The sequence below is a fragment of the Patiria miniata genome, unplaced genomic scaffold (assembly GCF_015706575.1).
Source record: "Patiria miniata isolate m_02_andy unplaced genomic scaffold, ASM1570657v1 HiC_scaffold_1, whole genome shotgun sequence".
Classification (NCBI taxonomy): domain Eukaryota; kingdom Metazoa; phylum Echinodermata; class Asteroidea; order Valvatida; family Asterinidae; genus Patiria; species Patiria miniata.
This window is the reverse complement of record NW_024037047.1, coordinates 8,700,949-8,710,073: the sequence shown is the minus strand read 5'-3', so window position 1 is coordinate 8,710,073 and position 9,125 is coordinate 8,700,949. Positions and strand designations below refer to the sequence as shown.

At 38.0% G+C, this 9,125-nt stretch overlaps 1 long non-coding RNA gene across 1 annotated transcript; it reads right to left on the bottom strand.

Annotated features, from left to right (window-relative positions):
* Positions 1–716: 716 nt before the first annotated feature.
* Positions 717–2,865, bottom strand: LOC119721993. The gene is made up of 3 exons (XR_005270361.1): positions 2,747–2,865; positions 2,473–2,567; positions 717–833 (listed from the first exon to the last, which is right to left on the bottom strand). It is a non-coding gene; the product is annotated as an uncharacterized LOC119721993 (long non-coding RNA).
* Positions 2,866–9,125: the final 6,260 nt, after the last annotated feature.

The window sequence follows — 9,125 nt, the reverse complement described above, 5'->3', positions numbered from 1 at the left end:
AAGGTACATGTAAGTTGATGTTAAAAGAGTGGTGTTATGTCATGGGAACAGTCACGGTTGCGGGGCATTTGTGTTTGTAAACACACCTGACTTGTTTATGAGAGCATTTGTGTTACTTTTTTTAAATTGATTAAATCCTCGCTCAAATTGGTTCACATGTACAGCAGTTGCTACAACTTAGGCCATAAAAAAAAGTCTCCAGTTTCTGGTATGGAGCTTGCCCAAAAAGTGGTGCGGCGACGCGGCTTTTTTGTTTTTTTACCTGATTTTTTTGGCCTCAAATGTCGGCTGATGACTGCAAATGGTGCCCGACTAAACTTAGTGCAAATATATGGGAGTCCAGAGAGGCCACATAAAGCTTATTCTCGAACATAACCCCATCCAAAAACACGTTAAAATTGTGCAGCAGCAAGATTCCAGTCAAACCAGTGAGTTTGGCGTTTTGAGACATCATCTTTCATTGAAAAAAAAAATTTCATTTTGCTGACGTGCATGGCTACGGCGACGCGCGCGCATACCAGAAACCGGAGTCTTTTTTTTTGGCCTTATAGAATCAGGAAAGATTCAAATTTGTTTGCACATAAAAAAGTACAAGAATCTTTGTTTGACTCACTCTGAACAACACATGGGACGTCTTAGTCCGAAAATTGGGGGGAGGGGGGAGGGGGAACAAGTACAGGTGGCCTTGAGCTGAAAAGAAAAATGGTTACCTCACCTCACTTTAACATGCAACCTTGTCCCCCTTTGCCGATGATTCCGAACAATCCAACGAACAACTCCACTTGCAAACTGAACACTCACAATCCAGGGGTCTTGTGCATTTTCATGCATGCCTGCAAGAAAGATCAATCTCGGCATACAAATAGATGTTCACGTAATTTGAACTATCCTACTTTCATTGCCTTTGGTCAAATTATAAAATGCTGTAATTTATAAAATACCAGATTCAATTCATCCCCCCTTTTTCAGTCATCTATATTTCATGGAATTTCCATGTTTGTTTGGACACGTTTGCATATCTAAATTCCAACACGAAATTACACGAAAAGTTGATGTCTGAAAAAGGGGGGATACATTTTCTATCGCTTTAAAAAGGGTGATTATGCTTCTGAAGTGTAAATAAACTACAAATAAAGCCTAAAATGTGAAAATCCAAATTTGACAAAGTTTTAGGGAAAAATTCCATACTGGGACACAAATTTACCTGCCGCTAAACACATCAATTTTCACCTCACCTTCGGATTTCACCTAAGAGGAATCCAGGAAGCTGTGTTAATGCGAAAAAAAATTAGGCAAAATGTGTTTTTAGAGCCCATTTTGGATGCACACGTCGTGCAGAACTAAGTTGAAGCAGCCGGTCAAAACTGATTGAAGTGGCTGACAGACAGCGGTACGCATGACATCGCATGACATCGACAACCATGACGTCGCATGAGCCGGCCAATGAGAGTGCAATACGTCATTATGAATATTTATTTTCTCATGAATATTTAGTTTATTTCAATGGCTACTTCAAATACGTCCAAAGATTGATTATTGCAACAGCGATCGTGCGCGGCCTAGCGTTTAAGAGTCTCGTGTTTCAAACAAGAGTCTGAGGTTCGAATCTCGATGAAGTAAGTGACTGATTAATAAATAGGAATAAGGAAAGGAGAGGGTGAGAGTAGAGGAGGGAAAGTGGAGGGAATAACCATAAAGGATACAACTTTTGGCGCATGAAAATTTATTGAAGAAAAGTTGTGGCCCAGTACGGAATTTTTTTCAAGTTTTACATATTTGGGTACATGTTCCAAGTGTGGCCTTTATTTACGGAGGTAGTCCATTGAATTGGCCACATTTATTTATTGGGCTACATCAGGTTGCAACCTTGCCCCATAAATGTGGCCTATTTACTGGACTGACTCCGTAAACATAGGCCACACATCCACATGTACAAAAATCGTGTCGACTTTGCCAAATTTTGATTTTCACATTTAGGCTTAGTTTGTAGGGTTTTTTTGCTTTAGAAGCGTACTCACCCTCTTTATAGGCTAATCAGAAAGTGCTGCCTTTTTCAGATGTTTATTTTTCGTGAAATTTCCAGATTCATTTTTACACGTTTGCGTATCAAAATTTCAACATGAAATTTCACAAAAATTAGACATCTGAAAAAGGCAGCACTTTCTGACTAGCCTATAAAGAGGGTGAGTATGCTTCTAAAGCAAAAAAACCCTACAAACTAAGCCTAAATGTGAAAATCAAAATTTGGCAAAGTCGACACGATTTTTGTACATGTGGATGTGTGGCCTATGTTTACGGAGGCAGTCCAGTACATAGGCCACATTTATGGGGCTAGTTGCAACCATGGAGGTAGAATTAGAACATTCTTTCCAAATTAGGCTAAGTCAAGACAATTTTCTAAGTATATTTCCCTAACAAAATTGGAAATATTTCTCAGATTCATGTCTTTTCAACATTTTTGCAATGACTGACCTTTATTGAGATGATGGGGCCTATATGAAGAAACAAGTCAGGTTGCAACATTCTTTCCACCTTCATATTCATAACCACGCCCATCTCACCAGATTCTCGGGAAAATGGAGAAAAGAAAAAGATAACTGAAGGAATTCCTTCTCTAAAAACTCAGGTTCCAGTCGTGTTTTCAACAGTTCGTCAACTTCTGAAGTATCTACAGTAGTTCAGTCACTCCCACCTAACTTCCGAAGGCCAAATGGTTACATTTTCAGGCCATTATTGGCAAACTTACTTGGACTGTTGTGACGTTGAATTTGTCGAAAGTCCTCCACCATTTTGCCCGGCGCCAATTATTACGAATATGCATCGAACCACGTGAGATTGGCAATTGTTAACAAAAGCACTTTGTCAAACTTAGGTGGCGCTCTTCACAATTAACGGTGTCAAGTGCAACCTCGTTTGCGTGGTGTTGAGCAGTACGCATTCACAGGTACTTAACAATATGAAAAGAATTGACAAATAAAGTAAGCCCAGGGGACGAAGTTGCGAAAAAGTTCCGAATTTCCCATCATGCACTGCGAATTCCTCATTTTGTTCTCGATAGGATTTGGGATTTGGGATTCGAATTCCGTTATCCTATTTGCGAATGGAAATGGAAATGGGAGAATCGATATCCGTTATCCTATTGCGTATGGAAATGGGAAATGGGAGAATCGATATCTGTTATCCGTTTTCCTTTTAGCTTCGGAAATGGGAAATGGGTATCGTTATTCGTTTTTCTTTTAGCTTTGGAAATGGGAAATGGGTATCGTTATTCGTTTTTCTTTGAGCTTCGGAAATGGGAAATGGGTATCGTTATCCGTTTTTCTTTTTGCTTAGGAAATGGGAAATGGTTTCGTTATCCGTTTTTCTTTTTGTTTAAGGAAATAGGAATTGAGTTTCGTTATCCGTTTTTCTTTTTGTTTAAGGAAATGGGAAATGGGTTTCGTAAATCCGTTTTTCTTTTTGCTTAGGAAATGGGAAATGTGTTTCGGTTTTAGGTAGCTATTCTTTGACAAAATTCGTTTTAGGTGATGACCACTATTTGTGTAGCGCGCCCTCCTTTGAAAGAAAATTAAGGATTGCTTTATACGGTAGGTTTTTCTCCGTGTTTAAAACAGTAAGTTGTTTTTCTCCGTGTTTTAAACAGTAAGTTGTTTTCGCTGTATATTTTTTTGGTAGTATTATTTTACGATTCCTTTCCAATTTCAACTGTCTTTGGTTTTCTGTCATAAGTAATTATTGTACGAATTTTCAATTCAATGCAACATACATTTCTTGAGATATCGGTTCTGAAAACCGAGTGTGTGTGTGTGGTTTTTTTTTTTTCAATATTGAAAGTTGACTCCTAATTCGCCGTGTATTTTTTTTTCGCACGGAACATTTTCTGGATATGTTAATTTTATTTTTAGTTTATTTCTTAAGTAATCGTCTGGAAACCGAGTGCGTCGTGTTTGTAATTCTACACAAAAGTTGACTTAAGTTAGGCAGGTTTATCACGTGTTGACAAAAATTCTTGACAGTGTTGACCACTCTTTGTGTAGCGCGCCCTCATTTGAAAGAAAATTACTGTTGATTAATTTCAGCAGGTGTTGTTTTTTTTCCGTGACAGTGCAGAACATTGTTTCGATTGTAGTCTTCATATTATTTGACAATTCCTCTCCATTCTGTGTTATCCATCACGTTTAACAAATACACAAAATTTCAATTCAATGCCGCAACATGTTGCTCTTACTGCCAAAGCATGCATTGTTTGAAGATAAGCTTTTTTGCCAAATTTCATTAAAAATGTAAGATCGATAATAAACCAAATCGAAATGGCTGGGAAATTTGAACCCTTTGAAGATCCAATAATGTTGAATACAGTTTTTTTAACAATCCCCAAAACAAATTGCATTGTGTAGCGCTTTTCATCGGAGCGTTTTATCAAATTTAACTCGTTCAAAATCCTTCTTCCACCAAAATCTCAATTGTAACTCAAGTTATCCAGAAACCATTAACCTTTTAACTCACTACGGTGACCTTAAACTTTGACCTTTGAACCCCAAACCAATCCCAAATTGCCTTGCAAGTTAGACGAGTTAAAACAAAAATGGAAATTCCATTCCGCAGTTGATACAACTTCCATTGTACAATCACATATCAGATGACGAGGATTTATTCAGGTGTTGTCTATTAAATCAAACAACAAATGTTTCATATTTGTGCAACAGACAAAATAATTAAAGTCACTGACAGATGGAATGTTCCATTCCAATCAGCTTCACCTTGTGAAATGGAACAGTCCATCTGTCACCGCGCAAAATTATTCTTACCATTGCACTCATAAACATTCAGTATCTGTATATAGCACTGAAAAACAGGGAATGAAACACATTAAGCACGGATTCGGTTCAATAAAGACAATACATGAATTGCATTATTTTTTAATAAAAATACAGCCCTACATCGTGTCAATTTAGTATTAAATACCATATGCGCTGAGGGTACAATAGTTATTTCAAAATATGACAATGGTTGAGGATGCAATTAAATTAAAAGTCGTCTACTAAACAAAACAAATTCTTGAACCTTTCTTAAAGGTACGTAGGATAAATTTTTTGTGCCTTTTCCCCTCGTTTGAAGCAACAGAATTGCTCAAATCATAAGAAGTCTGCATCACAACTAACTTGTTCAAGTTTCAACTTAGTGGATACGATACATTTGGAGCAAACAGACAAAACTTTACACAAATGCCCAATGCAGAGTAAATATGACGTCACAAATATGTTCACGGCAAAAAAAAAAAATGGGGGGGGGGGGTGTGTTGAAATGTCAATATTCACAAATTCACAGTGCAAATATTGCAATGTCCTATGCAATTTGGACTCCTATAAAATGTAGTCTCTTGACCTTATATGGACTCCTCACATGTGGCCTGTCACTGTCCTATAACTATCTTCATTTAGGCATGCCCAATACAACCAATGGGTCTGTATTTCATAGAGTCCACATTCCTCACTACACTGGCCTTAAAGGTAACATACAACATTTGCAAAAATAAAAAAAAACCAAAACTACCAAATTATTATGAAATACCTTATTGGACTGCAAGTGAACAACAGTCTCAAGCATCCTGTGAAATCATGGCATCCGGTGTGCTGTCATTTTCAACATAATTGGTATTTTTGTATCAATATCCAGTGATGGTCGGTGGACCATCGTTGGAAAAAAATCTGACTTTTTTTTTCAAAAACTGCCCCCATTTTACCAACTTTAGTTAGTACCCTTTTTTTTTTGGCAATCAATTACACACCTGTGTATGGGTACAAGCCTATAGTCTGGTTCCCTGACCTGACAATTTCCCAACGTCTATAAATTGCTCTGTTTCGTCCTGAAGTAGGGTCAGGGAACCAGTCCACAAGAACAGCATTTTAGTCATAGTTTTTCCAGCATGTATGAACACAAAACTGTAAACACGTCAGTGCAACAATATTTGCTATAAAATACTAACCCCCAAGTCATCCATTTCTGGAGAAAAAAAACAGCAAATGAAAATGTTATGTATTTTAAAAAGTATAATTGTTCCCCTTACAAACTCTCTTTAAATTATGTAACTTTAAATTGCCTTAAAGTCAGCCAATTACCAAAGTAGAGGAGAAATACAATGTAAACAACATCAAAACCATTATTCTGTACAAGGTTATATAAACATTTTGGTGTTTTTTTTTGTTTTTGTTTTTAATATTTTACAAAATATTATGTACAGTACCCAATGTTACAAAAATCAACATTTTGATTGTTTAAATATACCTCTTTGCAAAAAAGTCAAATCTGGGATTTTTTAAATTTCGTTTATTTTTTTTTTTTCAATAAGTTTTAGAAACAAACATCTGAAATTAATCACTCTTTTTACTTTGGTATTCATGCGTGTGCGACCCTTGAAACTGGGCGAGGCTCACTAGAATTCCTTTCTTCCCCTAGTCTAGTCTTGTGCCAAGGCTGGATTTTTCTTGTTAATAATGCCCTCTCATCATTGGGACCAGCTGCATTAGCCGGAATCGAATCCAACTCCAGTCTTGGGCCAAGACTATCCCTTGTCAATCAGTTCAGTTCATTCAAGAATTCAATCCACAACTTTACAATATAAAAAAATTAATCAACCTTAACACCCATACACTTGAATTATCCCCGCAACATTCTGTCTTGTATCTAAAAATACAGATATAATATATGCACTCATGAATATGCACTTCTCCATTAACTGCATAATTAAAGAACTAATTTACATATGTCTAATAAAACAATGTTATTGTATTTCAAACTATACGAGGTATTCTTCGTGAAGGAAACAAAGTCCCACGGAATTTGTAAGTCAATTGAATGACATCCAATCTCCAACTCACTGCATATGTTTGGGGAAAAAAAACAGCAAGGAATTCATGACAAATATGATGAACTTGACTACTTTGAAGTGATGTGGCAGCCATCTTGGAAATGTTGTGCTTTTTTCCCCCCTATAGTAGACCTTTTTTTGCGTTGTGAAAGAAGTCAAATAACAAACAAACACCTTCAACATGGCTGCTACTGGTATATTCAAAGTGTCTAGTATTAATGATATCGTCTTATTTTTTGTACTTCTCAAAGGTGCAGCACAACCGATGTACGTGTACAAAATGTAGGCCTATCCTATGATGCTTTCTTTATATGTGACGTGCTGTGTGAATACCCAAGGGCAAAGCAATCGTTATGTAATGTCCGTGACAGAGCATTTAAGAGCTCAGTGAGATCGCGTTCGATTACTTCCCCCGCGCTTACTCGTGCAAGCACGACAGAGTTCAATTTACCTCTCACGTGACTTCTCGCGCTTACTCGAGCCTGGCCCAAGTGACCGACTCGCAGAGCCGGTTAGTTGGGTAAGTATCCAATAAGGCCATGCAATAAACATGGCTGCCAACGTGACGTCCGGCTAGCGCCAGAGGCCGTGCGCTTCCAGAGCTACAGCTACGTCTATTCTCAGCCCTTCCCCGCGTATTTTCAATGGGCGCGGACCTAGACCTAGCTCTAGACAGTTGATTCCGATGCAGCCTCAGTGTCATGTCAAAGTTCAACTTCCCAGCTCTTGCATGAAACTTTACCCGAAACCGTTCGTTTATTTACATGTAGCTCCATTGCGCATGTCTGTCATCACGCGAGGAGCAGGCGCGAGTAAGCTGGGGGAAGTAATCGAACGCACTCAAAATAAACCTGAAAATGTATACACTCACCATTTAGTAATGGTCAAGGAGATTATGGACAAGGAGTTTTGGGATCATTTTTGGATCGTTATGTAGTGTCCATGAGATCATGACAAGGCATTTAAGATCTCAGTGAACAAACCTGAAAATGTATTTTTCAAATCTGATACACTCATCATCTAGTAATGGTCACCCAATGTGAAACTGAAGACCTTCTGTACATAATGAGGGATAAAGACACCTGGTGTGGCGTTGTGAACGAGATCTCGGTTGCGACCCCTAGATGATGATGATGATGAATGGGTCAAGGAGATTACAGACAAGGAGTTTTGGATCATTTCTCCGAATCATTTCATCATGGTTAACTGGCTGTGTCACGGACATTACACTTCCATTCATAACGCTAGCAGTGCCTTCTGTGTTTTGGGGGGCTTAAAGTGGCATTCCTAGCAAATAAAAGTAAATTGTGCCCAGCTCCGTAGTATCTTCATTCCATTCTATCTTCTTTAAGATTTTATAAACAGAATTGTTTCCCTCCAAATTTCAGACAAATGCTTCTATTTCAGTTGTTAAAACAGGATTCAGTTTCTGTTTCATTCGCTATTTCATTTCATTGTTTCTCAGTACAATTCAAATCACTTCCATGCACTTTAAAAAACAAAATTATCGGTGGGCAGTGAAACAATGGAAAACACATTACAACACCACGTAAAACACAATCTTAATCTAAACAATCATAATAACAATAATTGTAAAAACATTATTATACAATGTATGAATAACTTACTGCTACCTTTTACAAAATGAAAAATATATATCGATCTCTTTGCTGATAAATTTGAGCTGTCAATATTCCAAGTTGCATTGGATGGGAAATCAAATAATAAAAAAAAAAATAAAATAACAAACTTTCATCAGTGATGCATTGCATTGATATGGAAGTGAAGAAATTACTTCCGTTCCTCAAACGCCACATTTCTCTGAAAAATTTGAGAATAGACTGATTTTCTAAGCCCCGACTCCTGAAGTTTTTGAAATGTCCGAAATGCGTGCACTCCCATACAACGCGCGTGTTTGGTACATGCAGTAAGGCATAGGAATTAGGGGTGCTGGTATTGTTGCCCCGTGCGCGGGGCAGGCGTGGTTCTACGGGGGGGCTAGGGGGGGCTGTAGCCCCCCCCCCCCCCAAATTTTGTCTAGCCCCCCCAAAATAAATTCTGTAAAAAAAAAAAAAATTGCATTAGCAAAAAGAAGGATTGTGATGTACATGTACATACGAACGGTCTCCCCCTAAAGAAGAAATAGCCGTGACAAGGGTGCATTAGTTAATATAGTGTGAATGATTTTAGGATTTTATTGGTGCTCCCCATTGAAAATATGACATGAGCCCCCCCCCCCCCCCCCCCCCCCAACCTA